The 27274-nt window shown below is 41.1% G+C and overlaps 1 protein-coding gene across 1 annotated transcript in view; it reads right to left on the bottom strand.

Annotated features, from left to right (window-relative positions):
- LOC100876623 (uncharacterized) overlaps nt 1-27274 on the bottom strand; it is a 288061-nt gene that overhangs the window by 164410 nt on the left and 96377 nt on the right. Inside the window, exon 3 of the mRNA XM_076535286.1 lies at nt 23152-23222. The gene's annotated coding sequence lies outside the window, so the exon portion shown is untranslated. The remainder of the gene's footprint in view (nt 1-23151; nt 23223-27274) is intronic.

Raw genomic sequence — 27274 nt, 5'->3', positions numbered from 1 at the left:
TTCGAGACTGCACACGTCTCCTCTTGGAGCTCGCAACACGCGACAGAGTGAATTGGGGAAAGCTGAACGATAGACGCCGGTGCTTCGAGGTCTTCCGTTTAATATGAATCGAACGGGGCCATTAAAAGAGCAATTTATTACATGTACCGTGTCCATATGAATTATTCAGCGTCACGGTCAACGCACTCGCTGCAATTCACGCTTTTCCTTCCCATTCAATTTTTCCACTCTCGCTTTTCGATCCATTCAGAAACTTTCTATGTTTCGTTTTCAAACGGACTCTTTCAACGGTTCTTCGATTTTCGAAATGATTTCCGGAACGAGAACCCTGCCAGATTGTTTCCTTCACCCACGTTCGTTCGCGTGGAAAATAAAAGTCGTTTTAAACTCTCGATTCGATCTTATTGTTAAATCCACTTCCAGTTAAGCGAAGGAAAATTTACGAACAGAGTGATGGATCCAGAACAACCGGTTTTAATTAGTCTGTGTAATTGAATTATTCAAACTTTTAATCGAGGTCGTCGTGTTTTCAAAGAAAATGATTTATGTTTTGCCTTATTTAATTTTGAGGTATATCTCTTTTAAAATACAATAAAAAATATTTTTATGCAAGTAGAATAGACGTAGAGTTACTCGAGAAAGTCGTGACAAAAATAAATTCGCACATAATCTTCAGAAATATGTGACGCACCAGGTGCGTCATGTTCAGGTCAGTCACAAACAAATAACAATACAAATATTATACATATGTATAATAAATACATGTAACATATAATAAGTTACTTATTAAAAATCATGAAGAGCTTGACATAGAGAAAATTATTTTCAAGTACGAGATACCATCAAATCATATCTTAATTCTCAAATTAGTCCCGTCATAAAAAACAATGTGAGATATCGTTAATGATGAACTGTCATCAGAGGAACCCTCTAAAATCATGTCTACCCAAAAACAGAGAAGCAATTCCTAAAAATGAAGGTGCAACAAGAGATACAAACGTACAGGTGCATAAAACAGGCGATACCAAAAAACCGCGTTAGTAAATGATTTCACGGAATCGTCATCGACGAAAGGATAATCTTGCCTCGTCTGTTCCTTTGCCAAGAGCTTAGTTCGCACCCTCAGCATTTATGAAAAGCCCCGTGAGCGCTTGCAGCCGCCACTGCACGCCGCTTTAAGCCCTTCAGATCAGCACGTGTATCCACTCGACAAAGTGCCACTCTGCAACTTTGATCTACGTCGAGAAGAAACGACGAGCGACAGAGACGAAATACCTCCATCGCGTTGTGTGCTTTGCGCTTAAGCCTATTTATGGGTCTCGCCTGACCCATATTACAGCCAGACGCGTTCCACTTTTTTCCTGCCAAGCTTGGAATTTGCTCGATCGAATGCAAAAAAACCGATTCGAGCCGAGATTCCAGTGAATGGAAGCTTCGGAGATAAACAACCTTACGGTCCATTTCAGATTTCGATACAGGTGTTGACGATTAAGGCTTTTTTGGTGGATTAGAGAGGGTTTCAAGTGCAATTCGATGCAATTTTATTTGGGGTGAATTATTTTGTGATTTATGATTGCGTTGCAAAAGTTTTGTGGATGGATTAGGTTATTATGTGCTCTTTCATTTGCACAGAATTTTAAATACATGGAATTTTACTGGAACTTAATCTCCCACTCTCTTGGGGTAAGTTTGCTAATTCATAGGTCGAGATTGAAACGCGAAAGGATTCGGTGAAATTTCGTAAATCATCGCGTATCACCGGGTCACAATTTATTGTCCGTATAATGGAATCGACAAGCGGTTATTTATTGTGTCGCCTATAAAATTGCGTGTCGTTCGAGACACGCTCCAAGCTTCCGGCTGGTTATTTACGACCAGTCGTAATGGGTTCGAAGTATCTCCGCGTTAAAAAATTATCTGCACCCTTTACTTATCGACTCGGCAACAAATTGCAATATTTATTTCTTTGTCCTTTCTCATTTTCAAAGACTTATGATTATGTAAGTGATAAAGCAATCGCAATATAAAAATTCGCAGAGGATTATCTATAGGAACGTGTGATGCACATGGTGCGTCAATGTATACGTGAATGTTTGTGGTTAAAATTTATGACTTTTTTTGTAGCAAAAGGTGACTGAATATACTAAAAAAAATTGATGATTCTTCACATTAAAAATGAATAATCTTCCTAATAAAAAATGAGGAATTCTTTGAAATAAAAAATGGAAGAATATAATAAAAATCAGACAAATCTGTCGACGTATCGCGTAGTAAAACGATTTTCTCTAAAATCCTGTGGCGTTGCATTCGATGCAAGTGGTAGCAAAATTTTCCCGAAACTTATTAGCCCGATCCTTTGGAAGTGCATTCGAGATCGTCGAAAGACGAGACAGCCATGAACCGGATGCTCGACTAACGAACGAACGTGCTTCTGAAAATGCCGTCTACTTAAAGGAAGTCCTCTTGCCGGGTTCAGCCGCGAAGAAAATACGTGCATGCACGGCCGAAGCGTCTCCAACGGGCTTATTTATAATTATGTACCGGCAACGCTATTGATCGTCCTAATTGGATCCGAGCTCGAAAGCGAGATAATCGAAACGGCCAATTTAGATGCTGCCTTCGACCGTTCCGTGGCTGCAAATCTCATTAGCGTCGACCGAAGGATCTTCTCGAAATAAGGAAAAAATAGAGCTGGCAAATCGAGTCATCGTACCTTTGCACCCTTTTCTTTTCCTACTTTGCATTGCGCGTTGATTTAAATTAGTATCAGGAAATTTGGAAATTTTGTATCAAATATTTAACCACATTGCAATTGAAAATTCAAGTAGTAGGTAAATTTTTGTATCGTAGAGAGTGCTTCTCTGAAGGATATGAGGAACGACTGATATGAACTATTTTATTATCAAAGATGAACACTAGAATTGATTCATAAAATCAGACTGACCTATGATTCATAGACTTTGCACATTTTATTCAACTCCCACAAGTGGATTCGCAATGCATGGAATTACGACGCGTGGAATTACGGGGCATAGAATTAGGACGCGTGGAATTGCAACGCATCGACATATGGCGCGTGGAATTGCGACGCGTAGAATTGCAACGCATGGAGTTACCACGCATGGAATTACCACGCATGGAAGTAGATAGCGTTGAAGTATGGCGCGAGGAGATACCACGCGAGGAAGTACAATGAGTGGAAGTACTACGCGTGGAAACACTAATGCGTTGAATTACTACGCATGGAGATATTGACGCGTCAAGTTACGACGCGTGGAAATACTGACGCGTCGAATTACCACGCGTGGAGATAGTAACGCGTCGAATTACCACGCGTGGAGATAGTAACGCGTCGAATTACTACGCCTGGAGATAGGAAGGCGTCGAATTACCACGCGTGGAGATACTGACGCGTCGAATTACCACGCGTGGAGATACTGACGCGTCGAATTACCACGCGTGGAGATAGTGACGCGTCGAATTACCACGCGTGGGGATAGTAACGCGTCGAATTACCACGCGTGGAGATAGTAACGCGTCGAATTACTACGCGTGGAGATACTGACGCGTCGAATTACTACGCCTGGAGAGAGGAAGGCGTCGAATTACCACGCGTGGAGATACTGACGCGTTGAATTACCACGCGTGGAGATACTGACGCGTCGAATTACCACGCGTGGAGATAGTGACGCGCCGAATTACCACGCGTGGGGATAGTAACGCGTCGAATTACCACGCGTAGAGATACTGACGCGTCGAATTACCACGCGTGGAGATAGTAGCGCGTTGAATTACCACGCGTGGAGATAGTAACGCGTCGAATTACCACGCGTGGAGATACTGACGCGTCGAATTACTACTCTTGGAGATACTGACGCATCGAATTACCACGGGTGAAAGTACGACGCGTAGAAATGCAACGCGTGATAGTACGACGCATGGAAATACCGCGCGTGGAGGTATAACCCGTGGAAATACAATGCGTGGAGATACTATGCGTGAATGTATGGCGCGTGGAATTGCAGCGCGTGGAGTAACGGCACATAGAATTATAGCTTGTGATAGTGCAATTCACACCAAAATAAATGTACGATATAATTACCGAAACCTGCCAGATCTCTTTCCAAGAAAAAAGTCCTAAAAAAATTCCTTGAGAATATATCCATCCTGTCAGAAAGAAAGCTGTTTCCGATAAGGTAAAAACTGATGTGATGCAGCGAAATCTGTAAGAAGCAGTAACCATTTCTCTAATGGATCCCGATTAATGACGATTAATCATCATCAAGAGAAGACGGATGGTGGTGCGGGCACAGAAAGCGAAACTGACCGTTAAAGAAAAGAAGAAAGGGAAAAGGGACGATATCTCACACGGCAGAGATACATCAGACGGTATTGTACGGGTGAAAGTCGACAGATAATTATTTCCCGGGCTTTTCCTAACGTCGCTCTGTCACGGTTCCCTCAAACCTGAAATACGCGAGAAAGATATTAGGTAACGGTTTCTCACGGTAGATTTATGGCGCGAATGCTTCAACACGTAACGAAGCTTTCAAGATATGAAACGCAAGCTGGCATTAGCCCAAATTGCCGAGTGTCTAAAGACACCCGAGCCCTTATTATTTACTGGGCCAGCCGGTCGTAGCTCGGGAAAACACGCAAATTTTCGAGCCACAAAGTCACGGAGAAGTTTAAACGTTTTTCGTCGGACATAAATCTTTCTGGTCGAAAATGGGCGAACTTCCCTGCAGCGACCGTGTTCGAGAGTGGGCGGAATTGTTTAGTGACCGAAAATTTTGGTACCGATTTTTTGCACCGAACATTTGCGTATTTGCCCCGGCGAAAAGTAAAGCGAAGGAGTTTAAACATTTGTTAAATGGAAATTGAGGCAACGTTGGCTTCAACTTTAATGGAATTTAAATGAGTTTGAATTTTAGATCAGATTTACCATTCTGCGCTAAGGGTAAAGTAATATTCCGAATTAGTGGCACGATTTTCGATCCTGTTACATTTCGAATTTACCATTTCCAAAACCGCCATTTTACAGATATTCAAAATTGACACTGAACCTATCGGGATAGAATATACTCTTAACTTGAAATTAAAAATAAAATAAAAAAATAAACAAACAATGGATTGTACATAAATTATAATACATTAATTGTTACCTTAAAAAAGCCAACACATATTTTTCACTAACAGAATTATCTCTTAAAAAGTTTTGATAAGAACATAAGAATGGTCGTGATACAATTCTCCAAGAGGCGATTGCGGTGAAACTGGGACAGGTGCAGCCACGTCTAATCGGATGCGTTTCACGCACTGCACCACTGTCGAGTGCATTTCCGGTTGCTGGTAGAGTAGCGGGTCAGAAACAGGGACATACGTGGAATAATGCTGGTAATTTAGCTTTGTTTCACCGCGGACAGCTGCTTACTCTCGCGAGGATCATTCTCAAGCGGTCTGGTGAACTTTTCTGCATCGAGTTGTTCGGAGACAAACAGAATACTGGACGATTGTTAAATTCCTTGCAAACTGTGACTGGACATTCGATAAAATGTTAATTCATATTCAAATATTTTTAATATGCGTTTCAAAGATCCGGAGTTATTGTTGAGCTGTGTTGATTGGGACGTGTGAAGTTACGGCGCGTGGAGTTATGACGCGTGGAATATACGGGGCGTGGAGTATATGGCGCGTAGAATTACCACGTGTGGAATTATGACGCGTAGAATTTACGGGGCGTAGAATTCACGATGCGTAGAATTTCGACGCTTGGAATTCACGATGCGAAGTATTTCACCGCGTGGAATTATGGCGCGTAGAATTTACGGTGCGTAGAAATGTCGACAAGTGGAATTTCGACGCGTGGAATTATGGCGCGTAGAATTCACAACGCGTAGGGTCGCCACGCGTGGAATTGTGGCGCGTAGAATTGCAACGCATGGAATTACAGCGCGTAGAATTACGACGCGTGGGATTACGACGCGTGGGATTACGACGCGTGAAAGTACGACGCGTGGAATTACAACGCATGGAAATACGACGCGTGAAAGTACGACGCATGGAATTACAACGCATGGAAGTACGACGCGTGAAATTACGACGCGTAAAAGTCCGACGCGTGGAATTACAACGCATGGAAGTACGACGCGTGAAAGTACGACGCATGGAATTACAACGCATGGAAGTACGACGCGTGAAATTACGACGCGTAAACGTCCGACGCGTGGAATTACAACGCATGGAAGTACGACGCGTGAAAGTACGACGCGTGGAATTACGACGCATGGAAGTACGACGCGTAAAATTACGACGCGTGAAAGTGCTACGCGTGGAATTACAACGCATGGAAGTACGACACGTGAAAGTACGACGCGTGAAATTACGACGCGTGAAAGTTCGACGCATGAAATTACGACGCGTGAAAGTACGACGCGTGGAATTACGGCGCGTGGAATTACGGCGCGTAGAGTTACGGCGCGTGGAATTATAGTGCGTGGAGTTACAATACAATTCGCATAATATTATAAAACAGCAGCATATCAATCATTAACCCACCGGTTAACTTTTTGCATCTATCGCAAGGTTTCCTATCTATCCACCCAAAAAAAGCACTGTTATCGTTTCACCTAAAAAGAACAGACCCCTTTCTTGTCTTCCCACTGTTTTTTTTATAAAAACTGATGCACCGTGTGCCATTTTTTACCTGTCAACTGCAATGATCTATGGCTTTCGGTTTATTCCGATCGAGCTTAATTTCCCTCATAACCATTATTTCTCGCAAGAAATATTGCAGCTGCGTAGTCGCTAGCTCTCCCCATGCGTTAAATATTCATGGAAATCGGGAATGCGTTATTTATTACAACCTGATCGTCCCAGCAGCCTGTTCCGTTGAATTATAAACATCAGGGCAGATTAGATCTGGTTTAAGCGTGCATCCTTTAATAACAGAGATTGTCTAATAGGATGCGTTTCTGCTGCGACACGGTGCATTCGTATCGGCCAATCGATGCTGTTTGCATCGGAAATATGCGAGGAAAGATCTCCAATTTTGTACATGGAGATTTATTCAAGAATTCATTACTGTCAAATAATTTTAAACAGCATGTATTATAACTTGTTCAAAAGCAATTTATTTTTACCTTGACAAAAATCAACACTCATCAAGTCACTTCAATAGCAGTATCTCCACAAATTTTAAAAATAAAATAAGAAACTCATGAATCCGATAACCAGTTAAACATTAAAACCAGAAAAATTGTCCCATCCTATCAAAGCTGTCCTCCGTTTCCGGTACATCTCCGTCGTCTAATAAACTTCAGAACACGAAATTTACTCGACGTTCACAGTTCCGAAAATTACCAAAGTTTCATCTGTTCGTCGGTTTACGGCGCGTCTTACTACCGGAAGCAAGAGCCACGCTCTAGAAAACTGGACGATAAACCTCGGTCTCTTCAAGCTGAGCTCGCACCGACTCTACCACTGAATCATTCGGTTGAAAATAACGTCGGTGTTATTAAGTTCGTTAACGAGCAACACAGGCTTCGTCGACGCGGTGAGAACAAGGATCGCTTTGACCAAATAATAGCCGCAATCAGCTTTGTGTCTTCGGCAAAGCGGCCAATGCGTCGCGCGCTGCATAATCCATGTAATCTCAATCAACGATGCGACCACTACGGTTTTACGAATTAAGCTGATTTCAATTAGCAGGCCTTTGCAAGCACGGCGCGCATATGAGTCTCTGAAAAATTCAACAACAAAGCGACGGACTATGGCGCTAGTTTATTCATGAACCTCACCTGCTTTCAACTTCTTGCAGGTAGGTGGGGAGATACAAGGGAGGTATATACTTTTGGAACGATTTTTGTAGTGGTTTAGTAATGTGGGGAGGTGTGGGTGTGGGGACGGTGAATTATGGCGTGGAGTTTTACGGCGCGTGGGGTTACGACGGGGGATATTAGGACGCGTGGAGATGTGGAGTGTAGGATTCAGGGCGTGTGGAATTGCGACGCGTGGAGTTGCGATGTATGGGGTTACGGTGCGTGGAATTACAGCGCAAAGAATTCGCAACGAGTGGAATTACGGTGCAAAGAATTCCCAATGCGTGGAATTATGGCGCGTGGAATTACGGCGCAAAGAATTCCTAACGCTTGGAACTACGGCGCGAAAGATTTCCAACGCGTGGAATTACGGCGAGAAGGATTCCCAACGTGTGGAATTACGGCGCGAAGAATTCCAACACGTGGAATTACGGCGCGAAGGATTCCAACGCGTGGAATTACGACGCGAAGGATTCCCAACGCGTGGAACTACAGCGTAAAGGATTCCCAACGCGTGGAATTACGGCGCAAAGGATTCCCAACGCATGGAATTACGGCGCGTGAAATTATGGCGCGAAGGATTCCTAACGCTTGGAATTACGGCGCAAAGGATTTCCAACGCGTGGAATTACGGCGCGAAGGATTCCCAACGCTTGGAATTACGGCGCGAAAGATTCCCAACGCGTGGAATTACGGCGCAAAGGATTTCCAACGCGTGGAATTACGGCGCGAAAGATTCCCAACGCGTGGAACAACAGCGTAAAGGATTTCCAACGCGTGGAATTACGGCGCAAAGGATTTCCAACGCGTGGAATTACGGCGCAAAGGATTCCCAACGCATGGAATTACGGCGCGTGAAATTATGGCGCGAAGGATTCCTAACGCGTGCAATTACGGCGCAAAGGATTTCCAACGCGTGAAATTACGGCGCAAAGGATTCCCAACGCATGGAATTACGGCGCGTGAAATTATGGCGCGAAGGATTCCTAACGCTTGGAATTACGGCGCAAAGGATTTCCAACGCGTGGAATTACGGCGCGAAGGATTCCAACGCGTGGAATTACGACGCGAAGGATTCCCAACGCGTGGAACTACAGCGTAAAGGATTCCCAACGCGTGGAATTACGGCGCAAAGGATTCCCAACGCATGGAATTACGGCGCGTGAAATTATGGCGCGAAGGATTCCTAACGCTTGGAATTACGGCGCAAAGGATTTCCAACGCGTGGAATTACGGCGCGAAGGATTCCCAACGCTTGGAATTACGGCGCGAAAGATTCCCAACGCGTGGAATTACGGCGCAAAGGATTTCCAACGCGTGGAATTACGGCGCGAAAGATTCCCAACGCGTGGAACAACAGCGTAAAGGATTTCCAACGCGTGGAATTACGGCGCAAAGGATTTCCAACGCGTGGAATTACGGCGCAAAGGATTCCCAACGCATGGAATTACGGCGCGTGAAATTATGGCGCGAAGGATTCCTAACGCGTGCAATTACGGCGCAAAGGATTTCCAACGCGTGAAATTACGGCGCAAAGGATTCCCAACGCATGGAATTACGGCGCGTGAAATTATGGCGCGAAGGATTCCTAACGCTTGGAATTACGGCGCAAAGGATTTCCAACGCGTGGAATTACGACGCGAAGGATTCCCAACGCGTGGAACTACAGCGTAAAGGATTTCCAACGCGTGGAATTACGGCGCAAAGGATTTCCAACGCGTGGAATTACGGCGCGAAGGATTCCCAGCACGTGAAATTACGGCGCAAAGGATTTCCAACGCGTGGAATTACGGCGCAAAGAATTCCCAACGCTTGGAATTACGGCGCGAAGGATTGCCAACGCGTGGAATTACGGCGCGTGGAATTACGGCGCAAAGAATTCCCAACGCTTGGAATTACGGCGCGTGGAATTACGGCGCGAAGGATTCCCAACGCGTGGAATTGCGACGCGTGGAATTCCGGCACGTAAAATTCACTATGCGTAAAATTGCCGCGCGTGGAATTATGGCGCGTGGAGTTACGACGCGTGGAATTCACTACGCGTAGAATTGCCACGCATGGAATTCATTACGCGTAGAATTGCAATGCGTAGAATTATGCTTGTGGACATATAATTTGTATAGTTACAAACATAGTACTCACACCGCATAGAACTGCGGGGCGTGAAGTTACGGCGCATACAATAATCCCGCGTGAAATTATGGCGCATGGAAATTACAGAGCATGAAGTTTACGACGCCTAGATTTTACGTCCCCTTGAATTACAACATACGGAATTATGACACGTAGAATTACACCCTGTACAATTGCACCGTACACCCTTTACACAATACGCTGTAGATTCCTCAATATGAAGTAACATTTAACTAAAAATTCCAAACTGCAAAGGTTTGAAAGCAAAAAGAAGAGCCGAGATTCGGTTTTGTCGAATGTCAGAAAAACCAGCGATAATCGCGCAACGCGTTTATGTAAATTTGTGCTAAAGCGGAAACGAGGTCCTCGAAAAAGCGATTCCGTCTGCAGCATGCGCAACAGCCAATTTCCTGTAATCTGCTTTCGCCGGAGCGTTATCGCGCATTGGGCGTAACGGGTGCCGTTGACAGCGCGTAACTAAATATCAGTAAAACGCATTGTTTCGCGATCGACAGCGACCACGATAACATCGTCGTGATCCCGATTCTGTTCGTGTTTCGTGGAGGCCCTACGACAAATTCGGCTTTTCGGTTCGACTTCACAAATTTGCTCGGTGCAAACATTCAAAGCACGAAAGTTAGCTCGGATAAATTTTCACGGACCCCCGTTTTGTACAGCGTTTTATTTCGGGGTGAAGAAGTTTTACAAATTTCGAGGGAAAATAGTGAGCAAATAAAGGGGCACGACTGGTGAAATAAAAGTATTTTTCGTAGCGTGACGGTCGGTTTGAAATTTTCACTTCTAAATACATTTGTTTCACGGCACATATTTCGCTCCATACTATTCGTACGAATTTCACGAAGTTTACGCGCGTAAATAAATCCTGAAGTTACAACGAAGTATATTAAAATTCTGCTGTCAAGAAATAAAAATGTCGAAAGAACGCACGCGAGGAAGGCAAGCAACACGGTGCAAACGAGCTTACATAAAATGAAAGCAATTAATCATTCTCTATGATAGAATTTCTCTTGCGTACGGACACGATAATTCTTTCTCGTTTTTTGTGCGCCGCATATTTGTAGAAGCCACGCGGACGAAAAAGGGAAAAATGACGGGGACGAAGATGAAAAGCAAGCGAAAGCTGTTCTCAAACCTGCCAGCCATTAAGATAGAAACTTGTGCATCCTTGGTTCCATGCTTCGTACTCGGCTTTCAAAGATGTGGCTTAAAACTTCGACCTCCGCTAAGAAAGTATAAAAACTTTCGCACTGTGTCCTGAAAAACGCGATCCACCCTCTTGTACCGCAGAATTTTAAACACTGTATGGTTTTTTAAGTGACGCTCTTTCGGGGCTCTTCGTAATGTCTATTTAGAATTTTACACGGTTCAAGCTTACATATTTTTGTTTCGTTTAATATTCAGGATGCTGGAGTTTATACCAGATAATGACATTTTTTAATTTCTTAGTTTATGAATTTTTAGGTTTTTAAGATCTTGAGTTCTCAATTTCAATTTTTTACTTGTGCGGATTGTAGGATTCAGGACAAGTGGAATTACGATGTGTAGGATATACGGGGCGTAGGATTCCCTACGCATAGAACTGCCACGCGTTGAATTACGGCGCGTGGAGTTACAGCGCGTAGAATTACGGCGCGCGAAGTTACGGCGCGTGGAGTTACGGCGCGTAGAATTCCCCACGCATAGAATTACCACGCATGGAATTACGGCGCGTGGAATTACGGCGCGTAGAATTTACTACGCGTGGAATTACCATGCGTGGAATTACGGCGCGTGGAGTTATGGCGCGTAGAGTTCACTACGCATAGTACTACCACGCGTGGAATTACTGCGCGTGGAGTTACGGCGCGTAGAATTCACTACGCATAGAATTACCACGCATGGAATTACGGCGCGTAGAATTACCCACGCGTAGAATTACCCATGCGTAGAATTACCCACGCGTAAAATTACCACGCGTGGAATTACTACACGTGGAGTTACAGCGCGTAGAATTTACTACGCGTAGAATTACCACGCGTGGAATTACGACGCGTGGAGTTACGGCGCGTAGAATTCCCCACGCATAGAATTACCACGCATGGAATTACGGCGCATGGAATTACGGCGCGTAGAATTTACTACGCGTAGAATTACCATGCGTGGAATTACTGCGCGTGGAGTTACGGCGCGTAGAATTCACTACGCATAGAATTACCCACCCGTAGAATTACCACGCGTAGAATTATGACGCGTGGAGTTACGGCGCGTAGAATTCCCCACGCATAGAATTACCACGCATGGAATTACGGCGCGTGGAATTACGGCGCGTAGAATTTACTACGCGTAGAATTACCACGCGTGGAATTACGACGCGTGGAGTTACGGCGCGTAGAATTCCCCACGCATAGAATTACCACGCATGGAATTACGGCGCATGGAATTACGGCGCGTAGAATTTACTACGCGTAGAATTACCATGCGTGGAATTACTGCGCGTGGAGTTACGGCGCGTAGAATTCACTACGCATAGAATTACCCACCCGTAGAATTACCACGCGTAGAATTATGACGCGTGGAGTTACGGCGCGTAGAATTCCCCACGCATAGAATTACCACGCATGGAATTACGGCGCGTGGAATTACGGCGCGTAGAATTTACTACGCGTAGAATTACCACGCGTGGAATTACGACGCGTGGAGTTACGGCGCGTAGAATTTACTACGCGTAGAATTACCACGCGTGGAATTACGACGCGTGGAATTACGGCGCGTAGAATTCACTACGCATAGAATTACCACGTGTGGAGTTACAGCGCGTAGAATTCACTACGCATAGAATCACCACGCGTGGAATTATGGCGTATGGAATTACGGTGCGTAGAATTCACTAGGTGTGGAATTGCTACGCGTGGAATTATAGCGCGTGGTATTGTGGCGCATGGAATCCCAATTCCAAATTCCCCAAATTCCAACTTCTTAAACGTCTTAATCCCAAAATCCTTAGATTTCCAAACCCCCAAATCTCCACATCCCCAAATCCCCAGATCCCTAAATTCCTGAACTTGAACATCCCTCCACAAAAATCCTATACTACTTTAACCCTTCACCCCCATAAACCCCTATCTTCAACAAAAAGAAAATTGTATAAATATCACAGAAAAGAAGAGGATATATTTAAGCATGTACGTTCTAAATGAAATGCATAGGAGAATAAATATCAATGTTCCGCTCATCCCTGATGTTCCATTTACGTACAGGGTTGATACATCGACAACCACGTTTCCGTCTACAATACTCGAGGGTTCTGTCGACAGAGAGACGATGATTCTCCACGAAACGGGGCTGCTAGCATCATGGAATTAGCATGAAAAGCGGCGGCCGCCTAATCCAATGCATTTCCCGACGTTCACGCTTGTCGAATGCACTTCCGTGTCTGCAGCGTGTATGCAACGGCTTACGTCCTAGCGGAGACGTGGATATGCACGTGGCACGTGTTACACGATACAACAACGAGTTCATAACCTTACTTATACTTGCCGAATAATTTATACGTACGACGGCTAGGAAAATCGAGTATGACGATCAAAAATGTAATTAAAATATTCCTCCTCAGAAATTTGGATCATTAGATATAATTACGGATGTAATTATCAGACATTGTTTCATCTGCTTTTTTGATGTTGAGTATTGATTATAGGTCTTTGCTTTTCAATTTAATTGTGTTATTATGTTATACATTTTTACAATTATGTAGTCTATTGATTATAGGTCTTTGCTTTTCAATTTAATTGTGTTATTATATTATACATTTTTTCAATCATGTATTCATATATAATGTACATGATCCATTTTTTTTATTTAATCATGTTTTAATATGTATTGTGCACTCATTACTTTGATGTGGTCATGTGATGTGTATTATACTCATATATGATGTATATTGTTCATTTTTTTATTTAATCATACGTTAATATGTATTATACATTCATTACTTTAATTGTGATCATATGTTATCATGTTATACATTCCTATAATCATGTACTCATATATGATGTATATTTTTTTATTTACTCATGTGTTGTACATTCACTTTCCGACTTCATCATATGAATCTTCAAGTAAAGAATCTCCCAAAGAATTAAAGAAATTAATTAATCAGCATGAAGATTAAAAAGCCTCTAGTACATCATTACCTCCCTGTATTGAAAGTCACGACGTTTAATTCAATATCAAGAACATGAATCCGTGGCGTTAATATTAATAAAATAATTAAAAGTTCTTAGAAGGTTCTTAAAATTGATTCCTACCGTAATAACTTCGGTGGAAGAATTGTCGGCCGGACGACGTCGAGGCATTTCAAGCAGAAGCATAAGAAGCTGCAAGTTTTATCGAGTGTAAACTTGGAAGTTTACGGGCGAAAAAAAGAAGGTCGTTTCGAAACGTATTAATGCCTCGGACGTCTTCGGAGTTTCGAAGTTGGAGTATCGAGTGGTTGGAATCTCCGCGAAGATAACGCGCGAAACAAAAGTTCCTTTCGCGAAATTTCGAAATCCCGACAAAAGACGGACCTTTTCAGCCGGCTTTAAAGAGAACGGATCTCTTCTAACGGCGCAATTTAGAGACAGGGGTTGCAGCCGGCTGTAAACAGAATCTCGCGATGCTCGCTACACGCCTCGACACCGAGGATCGAGGTTTTTGCGACCCGCTCGGAAACTCGACGCGGCTTTAATAAACCGTGGACGTACAACGACCGTTTTTCACAGGAATTTTTCCCGTTGCGCGACGAAACAATGCACGCTGAAACGCGAGAACGCGCTGCACTCACGCTGAAACGCGCTTTGCTTGCTAAACTAACGTAGAGCGTTCTTCTGTTTACGCGTGAACAACGGACGGAAAAAATTAGTTGTTTCTCGACAACGGACTTTCAGTTTTGCCGCTCGAGCACCGGACTTGTTATGCTTTCGAGTTGCTCGTATTGACCCAGGAGTTATAGTTAATATAAACTGAACAGTTATTGTTTAGATTGCACTTGTAAATTCAATATTACCACGAGTTGCAGAAATTCTGTGCATGGGCAGCTGCATGTGTGACATTTCAAGGTTATATGTGAACATTTCTATTTATTTCTGTCGTATTTCTATTTAACTTTCTGTGTTCTCTTCGGATGTGTTCTTTTAGGGTTACACATATGGGGTAACATTTATGGAGTCATCCGTAAGTTCATGATATAATTCTTGATTTTATGTTGTAATTCAATGGAGAATACACTGCGTGATATGAGGTTGCGTAGGATAACACAGCACGTGGTAATGGGTTGTGTGACACAAAATACGTATAGTACTCTAAGGTGTAATAGTATGACGCATGGTAGATTAAATGCATGGTAAAGCCGACACGTGTGAGATTCAACGCGTGGTAAGTGCAATGTGTGATAAATTCAACGTGTGCTAAATGCAACGTGTGATAAATTCAACGCGAGGTAAAAGCAACGCGTCGTAAGTGTAACGTGTCATAAGTTCTACGTATGGAAAATTCTATGTGTGACAAATTCTACGTGCGGAAAATTCCACATGACGCAAATTCTACGCATGGAAAATTCTACGTGCGGAAAATTCAATGCGTAAAAAATTCTACGCGTGGGAAATTTAATGCGTGGAAAATTCTACGCTTGGGAAACTCTACGCGTGGAAAATTCTACGCTTGGGAAACTCTACGCGTGGGAAATTCAACGCGTGGAAAATTCTATGCTTGGGAAATTCTACGTGTAGAAAATTCAATGCGTAAAAAATTCTACGCGTGGGAAATTTAATGCGTGGAAAATTCTCCGCTTGGGAAACTCTACGCGTGTGAAATTCTACGCGTGGAAAATTCTACGTGTGGAAAATTCTACGCGTGGGAAATTTGATGCGTGGAACATATTCTACGCTTGGGAAACTCTACGCGTGGGAAATTCTACGCGTGGAAAATTCAATGCGCGAAAAATTCTACGCGTGGGAAATTTGATGCGTGGAACATTCTACGCTTGGGAAACTCTATGCGTGGAAAATTCTACGCTCGGGAAACTCTATGCGTGGGAAATTCTACCCGTGGAAAATTCTACGCGTGGGAAATTCAATGCATGAAATATTCTTTGCGCAGGAAATTTAACGCGTGGAGAATTCCACGCGCGGAAAATCCGACGCGTGGAAAATGTAATGCGTAGAAAATTCTACGCGTGGAATATTCAATGCGTGAAAAATTCGACGCGTGATAAATTCCACCCGCGTAAATTCACCGCATTAGCAACGCACTCAACGCGTGATAAATTCAACGCATGAAAAATTCAACGCATGGAAAATTCATCGCGATAGAAGCAACGTGTGAAAAACTCAACGTAATAAATTCAACGCATCGAAAGCGCGTAAAAAACTCAACATGATAAATGCAACTCCTATTGAATAGACCTCGCAAATTAATGCAATAAATAAAAAGAATGTTACTGCAGTTCGCAGCCATAAATAACACTTAACGTTTATAGCAGAATATAATGAAAAGAGAAGATATCCCAGATGGTTGCATAAATTAGTAAAATGTCACTGAGCGATCTTTATTATTAATTGCAAAAAAGAAGGAGTATGGTCTCGAGCGAATTATACTCGGTGCCATAGCGAACATGCGAGTGAATTAAATCCAGCTATGGCCAGACACGAAAAAGGCGTATCCTACTGGGAAGTGGAAAGCATTGCCAAAGAATGGGGCCGAGTATAACTACAGTGTCTGAAATCGAGCCAGTTCTTCCGTTGCTATTCATACGTTCCGCCTTTCACCTTCTGCTTGCCTTTTTCTCAAATGATATTTCTGTTTCAACACAGTATGCCACTGTTCTCGCGTCGTCTATTGTCGTGACGAATGGAATATTTTGCATAACCATCTTAGCTGCATCGTTCAATCTTTTATGGGATTTCTAGGTTTTTGAAAGCTGTCTCCTCTCATCGACGTTTTATTCTACTTTTATATTAACTTCCAGTCTATAATTTTAGTCAGAGTATCAAAGTTTCATTATCGAAAATTACATAGTTTCAAGTATTTTACAGTTTTGGTCACATTTGACCACATAAGCATCTTAGCTGCATCGTTCAATCTTTTATGGGATTTCTAGGTTTTTAAAAGCTGTCTCCTCTCATCGACGTTTTATTCTACTTTTATACTAACGTCCAGTCTATAATTTTAGTCAGAGTATCAAAGTTTCATTATCGAAAATTACATAGTTTCAAGTATTTTACAGTTTTGGTCACATTTGACCACATAAGCATCTTATCTGCATCGTTCAATCTTTTATGGGATTTTGAGGTTTTCAAAAATTGTCTTCTCTCATCGACGCTTTATTCTATTTTTATACTAACTGTGATTCCAGTCTATAATTTTAGATATCGAAACTTCTGTACTTTTTTACCTGCATTTCAAGAATTACACAGTTTCAAGTATTGTATAGTTCTGTTTTAACTACATAACCTCAAAATTCCTTATCTCCATTTTTATAAAGCTCACGTTGCAAATAATTGATCAGAAATATATCTCTGTAACTGTAAGCAAAGTGTGAAAAGTACAAGCTCGTATCAGTCACAAGAAGTTATTTTACGTGTTAAATCGCGAATCCACAGTTGGATGAAAAGTCGGGTGGGCGTCTTCACGAAGAAAATGTAATTTCACTAGAATAAATATTAGCACGGATGAAGGGTTCTTTTTCCTTCCATTTCGATATAGGATCACGAAGCGGCAACAGAAGTTGCGTGACAGACGAGTCTTCGATCGAGGAGATTGGAGACGCGACGTGCGTCGCGCGAAACTCACGGAATAACGGCGAATAATCGCAGGGAACTCAATTGAAAAGCTCCATTATCGAGAATAACTTGTATTTGCTTTTCTTAACAAGCCGCTCATAATTGCATGACTGTTAAAACAGTCTTCTTAACATCAACTTAACATGTGCTTTATTTATTCATTCTTAAATTATGTTCATATTAATTATACTCATCTGGAGCATTTATGATTTTAAGACTGTCATCTTAACATCAGTTTAACATGCGCTTCATTTATTCATTGTTAAATTATGTTCATATTAATTGTGCTCGTACGGAGTATTTATGATTTTAAGACAGTCTTCTTAACATTAACTTAACATGCGCTTCATTTATTCATTCTTAAATTATGTTTATATTAATTGTGCTCGTCTGGAGCATTTATGATTTTAAGAATGTCATCTTAATATCAGCTTAACATGTGCTTTATTTATTCATTCTTAAATTATGTTTATATTAATTGTGCTCGTCTGGAGCATTTATAATTTTAAGACAGTCTTCTTAACATCAACTTAACATGTGCTTCATTTATTCATTGTTAAATTATATTCATATTAATTGTGCTCGTCTGGAGCATTTATAATTTTAAGACTGTCATCTTAACATCAGTTTAACATGCGCTTCATTTATTCATTGTTAAATTATGTTCATATTAATTGTGCTCGTCTGGAGCATTTATGATTTTAAGACAGTCTTAATATCAACTTAACATGTGCTTCATTTATTCATTGTTAATTTATATTCATATTAATTGTGCTCATCTGCAGCATTTATAATTTTAAGACAGTCTTAACATCAACTTAATATATGCTTCATTTATTCATTGTTAAATTATATTCATATTAATTATGTCCAACTCAACCTGTTGATTTATTCATTGATAAATTATATTTGTATTAACACACTCACTTTGAACCCCAGCAATACCAGTCAGTACAATAATTTTCCACAAAGAGTGCACGTCATTTCCAAACCAAAGAGCATTGTTTTATCGATCGACGCTGTCAGTTACAACGCGGAATGCGACTTTAACATAATGCTTGCGAAAATATTTGAAGTCGAAGCTCGAAGTCTTCAACAAACACACTTGAAAATCCGTACGTTCAGAGAAGATTCAGAACGAATAATCCCCTTACGTCGCGAGGAAAGCCATTTCCAAGTTGATCCACGAACTTCAATATTTCTTATTCCGTCCAACATCTCCCTTTATATCAGACATTGTGGAACTTTTAAAAAGAACGTTTCCGGAGGCTCGCGCTTCCCTTATTGATAAACTCGCCGAAAGTCCTATGGAAACTTTTCGTCACGGATATCGCGTCCATCGTGCATAATCGAGATAGTCTTTCGTTCTCCCCTTTGCTGTGGAGAGATATTATATCTCGAATCAGCCTCGTACGCCGTTTTATTCCTGTAGGCGATTTTCGAAATTTCAGGAATTCGTATTTGAATTTTGATACGTTTGCAATGGAAAATAGTCGAATTGAGAAAAAGGGGTCAGAAAGGTGAATTTTTTTAAAGAACTAGATTTTGTAGGACAGCAACACATCATACAATGTATTCATACGTGTAACGTATAATAAACATGTACGTATATGTAACATACAGGGTGCACCTACATCAATTGTGAGACACCCTGTATGATACTAAACATGTACATGTAATATATACATACATATAGTACACACATATGGCACATATGTACATACATATGATATATTCATACATGAATGTAATGTATGTATGTAACATACAGGGTACAGCTACACTAGTTGTGAGACATCCTGTACAATACTAAACATGTGCATTTAATATATACATACATACAGTACACACATATGGCACATACGTAGATATAATATATTCATACATGAATATAATATATGTACGTAACATACAGGGTACAGCTACACTTGTTGTGAGACATCCTGTATGATACTAAACATGTGCATGTAATGTATACATACATGCAGTACACACACATGGCACATACATAGATGTAATATATACATACATGAATATAATGTATGTATGTAACATACAGGGTGCACCTACATCAATTGTGAGACACCCTGTATGATACTAAACATGTGCATGTAATGTATACATACATGCAGTACACACATATGGCACATACATAGACATAATGTATTCATACATATAAATCATACATAAATATAATATACAGGGTGTCTCACAACTAGTGTCCTTCCTTGAAAGAGGTTGTATCTGAGGCTAACTTTAGACTATTAACATAGTGAATATCACATATGTATCACATGTCCGTAACATACCGTACACTTCACAAAATAACGAAAGTTTGTCGAGTGATCAGAGGAATTCGTTCCTAAAAGTCGATACAAATTCCTGTCACGATTAAAGGCGTTCCTCATCGAAGCGGATAAACGCGTAAAGTCAGACGTCGCTTAAGAACGAACACATTCGTCGACGTACGAACAAAATATCGAGCGTGGAACAAGAAAAGCCACTTGGAAGACACAGCCTCCATCACGTTGGTAGCTCGTGCCTCCTAATGGATTAGCTGACGCTAATGTGCACAAGCTTCACCGTTACCGCGAGAAATACTCGCAAGAGACGTGAAAATGTAAAGTAGCTTTCGGGATATTCGTCGAAATTCGTGCCTCCGTTACACGATTTCCGTGTTTAGCTTTGGGCTGAATTATAATACTTTTCCTTTAAATCTACGATTCTCAACTTTCAGGGTTAATTATTCGAAACTGGGGACGACTTATTAATTTAGCGAGATTTAAAGTCTCTTGTTACCTTTTCTTGTTACAAATTTGTAAACGCTAAGAAACTTTTCAGTTGTTATAGCCTTCGCTGAACATTACATTACAATTACAAGATTACATTGGTTAGTGATATTTATTTACAGATTACATGAAATAACAGACTCAAAGTCAACGAATAGATATCCCAAAGAAATAAGTTTTTGTCCCGAAAATTGCAGAGAAAACAAGGATCCTTTGCATAGGAGACTTATATTCGAAAAAGGAAACAAAGCGTAAAGAGTTAACCGGAATGGAACTAGCGCATGTAATTCCATTTTCCATTTTGGAGCACAACAAACGTCACAGTAATAAATGGAATTGGTAGCAAATGAAAGCACAAAGAGTTCACAGATTCGTGCTAGCGTAACCTATTTTGAATGTTACTGTCCATTCTATTAACAAATAAAATGACAATATACAAAGAGCTACAAAACTCCGTCACATTGTTCAATTTAATATTTCTCCGTATAAACTGTTCGATCGATAATTTGTTGCTGCAACTCCGGTTACGTAATTTCAGTTTATAAATTGCAGCCAGCGAAGCGTCGAATTTTCGTCGGTTTAAAAATACTCGTTCCATCGAAAGATTTTTCAAGCGCCGCTAAAAGCTAGCTCCATGAAAAGACTCGTGTTTTCTATTAGCACTGGAAAAACAAGCTACATCGACGTATCGTTTCGTTCTCGAGAGTTCGCTCGTTTCCGAAAGATGTTTTCAGTGTTTCCTTGATCATCGCGACCGCTGCTGCTCGGACAACCATTTTTCACCGCGGACCTTTCATCTCGACAATGATTTATCGCGGCATCGTTCCGAAAAACTTGCTAATGCGTGCACCGTGCGCGAAGATGCAACGATGAAAGAAGCGATGCAACACCAAAGGATCGATGTGATTTTTCTTTGAGGTATTATCGAGAATTAATCTTTTCCGATCCGCGAGTGTTTTGTCCGAACGGAATTTCGCTTGCGGAAATTTACACTTTATTCGATTTCACAATTTTTGGATTTGCAATTGTTTAATATTGATGGTTTCAAATACTATAATTTGCAATTCGATAAATCTCCAATTCCATAATTTTCCAAACTCTCTCATTTCCCAATTCTATAATTTTTTATATCCACAATATCTAAATTTCTGAATGCTCAATTCTTTCATTTTGCAACTACAAAATTTCTAAATTTTACAATTCCCCAATTTCTCAATTTCTACATTGTTCCTTTTCCCAATTTTCCAACTTCATAACCTCCAAATTTTTAAATCGCTCAATTTCCTAATTCGCGACGCGTGGAATTACGGCGCGGGGGAATTGCGGTGCGTGGAAGTACGACGCGTGGAGATACCACGCGTGGAAGTACAACGCATGGAGTTACTACGTATGGAATTACCACGCATGGAATTACCACGCATGGAATTATGGCGTGTGGAAGTACGACGCGTGGAGATACCACGCGTGGAAGTACAACGCATGGAGTTACCACGTATGGAATTACCACGCATGGAATTACCACGTATGGAATTACCACGCATGGAATTACCACGCATGGAATTACCACGCATGGAATTACGGCGTGTGGAAGTAAGACGCGTGGAGATACCGCGCGTGGAAGTACAACACATGGAGTTGCCACGTATGAAATTACCACGCATTGAATTACCACGCATGGAATTACCACGCATGGAATTACCACGCATGGAATTACCACGCATGGAATTACCACGCATGGAATTATGGCGTGTGGAAGTACGACGCGTGGAGATACCACGCGTGGACGTACAACGCATGGAGTTACCACGTATGGAATTACCACGCATGGAATTCCCACGCATGGAATTACCACGCATGGAATTACCACGCATGGAATTACCACGCATGGAATTACCACGCATGGAATTACGGCGTGTGGAAGTACGACGCGTGGAGATACCACGCGTGGAAGTACAACGCATGAAGTTAACACGCGTGGAATTACGGCACGAAGGATTCGCAACGCGTGGAGGTACGGTCGCGTGGAATTACGGCGCGTGGAAGTACGACGCGTGGAATTAGAGCACATAGGATTCACAATGCGTGGAATTACGGAGCGGATGATTCGCGACGCGTCGAATTACAACGCGTGGAATTGTAGTGCGTAGAATTACGTCGCGTGGAGTTATGGCGCGTGGAATTACGGCGCGTAGGATTCACGGTGCATGGAATTACGGCGCGTAGAATTCGCAGCGCATAGAATTACCACGCGTGGAATTACAGCGCGTGGAATTACAGCGCGTGGAATTATGGCGCGCGGAATTATGGTGTGTAGAATTCTTTCTCGTTTTTTGTGCGCCGTATATTTGTAGTAGAAAGATAATTTCTGTATTTCCACTCTTCCTTATCCTCAGTTCCTAAATTCCAAAATTCCTAAATTCCTCAACTTACCATTCCCTAATTTTCCAACACCACAACCCCCAAATTTCTCAACAACCCAACTCCCAATATCCAACATCACAATCTCCTACTTCCCTAACCTCCCCTTTCCACATTTCCCCAAATCCCAAAAATAACCTCAAACCTTAACCCAATAATTCCAGAACTCACCGATTTTTCGTCGCTGCCTAGAAAAGCCCGACGCATCGTTCATCGCGCAGTTGATCCCGGCGTCCAGTAGTCTGCAACATAAATTATTTCCCAATTAAACCCAGCGAATCTGCCAGGACAAATATCAAGTACCATCGCCCATAAAAAAGTCCAGTTCGAAACTACAGCGATTACAAGACTCAAATTTATTACTGCCCCCCGTTGATTTATTTTCCAACGATTCGTTTTTCATTTGGAAAGTAGCTAAGTACACTCTGAACGGTTGTTTCAACGTTGAAGAAGCATCGAACCGAGCTCTCTAACACGCTTGTGCAAACTTTCGCACGTGTTGCACCGGAACTTCGTAGCGTTTCACGGCCCGATAAAATCTCAATTATAGTTGCTGGCGTGTGTCCTACGAGGTTACCGGTGCACGGAACGTTATCGCACCTCGCAATTTACCGTTTCCTAACCATAATTTTGGGTTCATTAAAAAATTAAGACCATTGTCCGTTAAATTGCCACACGCTGGAGTGTTGCTATCTGAGGAGAAATTCACTTGAAACCTGCTGTTCGTTTACCTTGGGTGATGGCTGCGATTCGCAGACTTTACGACCTGTTAAAGTAGAGTAGTCAGAGCGTGTTTCAGAGTGAAGTGGGAATGTTTTGCAGGTCACTGTGTGAATGCTTTGGAGGAAATTGTGGACGGTTGGTTTTTATGGAGGGGAATTATTTGAGTAGGAATTGGAAATTTGGGAATTTGGGTGGATGAGAGTTTGGGGATTTGGGAAGTGGGGATGTGGGAATTTGAGGATTGGGAAAGTGGAGGAGAGGAAATTGGGTATGTGAGAAATTGGGGATGTGAGAAGTTGGGTATGTGAGAATCTGGGGATGTGAGGATTTAGGGATGTGAGAAGTTGGGTATGTGAGGAGTTGGGCATGTGAGTATTTGGAGATGTGAGAAGTTGGGAATGTGGTAATTGGTGGATGTGAGGAGTTGGGCATGTGAGTATTTGGAGATGTGAGAAGTTGGGAATGTGGTAATTGGTGGATGTGAGAAGTTGGAAATGTGGTAATTGGGGGATGTGGTAATTGGGGGATGTGAGAAGTTGGGGATGTGACAATTTGGGGATGTGAGGATTTAGGGATGTGAGAAGTTGGGTATGTGAGAAGTTGGGCATGTGAGTATTTGGAGATGTGAGAAGTTGGGAATGTGGTAATTGGGGGATGTGAGAATTTGAAGATGTGAGAATTTGGAGATGTGAAGAGTTGAGCATGTGAGAATTTGGAGATGTGAGGAATTGGGCATGTGAGTATTTTGAAATGTGAGAATTTGGAGATGTTAGAACTTGAGAACTTATGAATTGTCAGATGTAAGAATTTGGCAATATAGAAACCTGAAAACCTAAAAATTTGAAATCTTATTGTAGATGCTAAGACTGAAGACTAAAATGTTCCATCCTTGACCCTTCACCTTAACCCTGTGTAACCTTAACTTAATCTCTTCGTACCTTCACCCCTTCATAACCCAACCCTGTCACCTCAAACCATGTACATACCATAACCCTATAACCTCCTCAAAAAAATGACTCCCAATTACCCATCATCAAAGCATTAAATAGTTCGTATCGAATGAAATTCGCAGTAGAACGCGCATTAGCACGCCATTGTTAGCGTCGAGTGTAATTAACATAGCTGGAATCGCAACGCACTCCGACGAAAATCCAGGCGGCTTATCTCGTCGATAAAATCTCAATTAGGGTTAGCGGTGGGAACACACGGAGTGCAAGGCGTTCGCGAATCGACACAAAAGCGACATAATCGTCGGACAGATAGCTGGGCAAAACAACAGAAGGGCAATTGACCCGCGAGCGTATTGGTTAATGGTGTAGCCGTTGCAATTTTGTCGGGTACACACGATGCACAATGAAGCTTGCTATCTGTAAGCCAGATTTAAGCGCTTACCTAAAGATAGCGCATGCTGTGCTGGAACTTTATCTCGTTCGTGTTGAATACCTTGTGTCAACGAGCTTCTCTTATTGTTCTGTGAGTATTACTTTTGTACACCTGGGAACTTCGATGCTAATGTACTGTTTAATAGGATACTGATTTAACCAGTTGAAGTATGATTCGTTTCTAGGAAACTGTATGATGTATTTGTCAGGTGCGTCAGACTGAACTGACTAGTCGCAGCTGCTATATTAAAATGGACAAGAAAAGATGAAATGTTATGTTGGTTATTGACTATGCAAATAGTTGACTTGAGGTGCAAAATTGCACTACAAAATTGAACTACATAGTTGAACTACATAATTGAACTACAAAATTGAACTACATAATTGAACTACAAAATTGAACTACATAGTTGAACTACAAAATTGAACTACATAGTTGAACTACATAATTGAACTACATAGTTGAACTACAAAATTGAACTACATAATTGAACTACAAAATTGAACAACAAAATTGAACTACATGATTGAACTACATGATTGAACTACAAAATTAAACTACATAGTTGAACTACATAATTGAACTACATAATTGAACTACATAGTTGAACTACAAAATTGAACTACATAATTGAACTACATAATTGAACTATAAAATTCAACTACATAATTCAACTACATAATTGAATTACAAAATTGCACTACATAATTGTACTTCAAAAAGAGAAATACTTAAGATTCGAGTAAAATTGATCACACATGAAGTACGAGTGCATTATGATCTTCATACTAGGTGCATCACAAGTCAGACTCACCAAGAGATTAATAAAAATACAAATACTCTAAAGAACCAATAAGAGTACAAGCTTAACAAAATACGAATTTAACGCAAAGAGTATATGCTGAAGAATAAGAAAGAAGACAGACATGATAATTGTTTATAGTACAGAATGAACCATGTGCTGACTCTGATATTTCGTATCTAAGAAAAGCACATGGTAACAGTCTACATAAGCACTTTATTTTTCTTAGTCGAAATCTAATATTTGTTAACCAGTCAGTAGAATACCAAATTACAGCACTCATATCTACAATTTACACAGACTAATTAAAGTTGTTTGCAAACGAAGGCGGTTTACTGGAACTTCGAACGTAGATCTACTAAACTGTTCTATCCGACTAAACTAGTTGACAAATATCTCCTCTCGGAGCTTAATATTCTAAGTGATCGCCGTCAAAGGAAAGTTACAAGTTCTCTAATTTCATGTCGTCTGTGATTATAAATTCTTGCTGCCGAATTTGGAATAATTAAGGAAGACATACTACTGATGTGAAACTAACATGCAGTACTGTAAAATCATATTTTAATCATATTTACTATTGCAAAATCATATTTATTTTATTCATATTTAATACTGCAAAATCATATTTATTTTAATCATATTTAGTACTGTAATATTTATATTCGCAAGAAAGCACCACATGTTTCATATTTTCAAATTGTTTTACCGATTTAAAAGACTAGTTTTTCGTATCGATACCAAGACGAGCTTCATCGAGCTCATCAAAGAAAACTGTGGATCTCTTTGATGAACACTTTACCTAAGATTCCGACGATAAACTTAATCTCTCACTACTGCAGCGTTTTCAAAGGATCTCTATCGATCACGATGATACAAAGTTTCGATGCACGCTTCAATCGCTCATTTCCAGCCCGACAACTTGAACCTCGAGGAAGTGGTCGGAACTCCCTGGAATTAATAGCAAAGATGACCAAATGCCTCGAGGTCAAACGACCACTCCACACATTTAGTATGCATGGAAAAACATTCAGGAAATTCTAATGATATTTCCATGGAAATCACTCAAAGACAACTAATATCAGTCTCTTCCATACAAAAAATTAGTTATTAATCATTTTTTATAAATAATGAAAATCAGATAGGTAAACCTTGAATAATTTTAATATGTAACAAGCTTTAAAGCTCAAAGACAACTAAGACATCAATCTCTTTCATACAATAAATTAGTTATTAATCATTTTTTATAGATAAAAATCAGATAGGTAAACCTTGAATAATTTTAATATGTAACAAGCTTTAAAGCTCAAAGACAACTAAGACATCAATCTCTTTCATACAATAAATTAGTTATTAATCATTTTTTATAGATAATAAAAATCAGATAGG

This window comes from Megachile rotundata, chromosome 9 (assembly GCF_050947335.1).
Source record: "Megachile rotundata isolate GNS110a chromosome 9, iyMegRotu1, whole genome shotgun sequence".
NCBI lineage: Eukaryota > Metazoa > Arthropoda > Insecta > Hymenoptera > Megachilidae > Megachile > Megachile rotundata.
The sequence above is the reverse complement of the archived record's forward strand: the minus strand, read 5'-3'. Positions and strand labels throughout refer to the sequence as shown.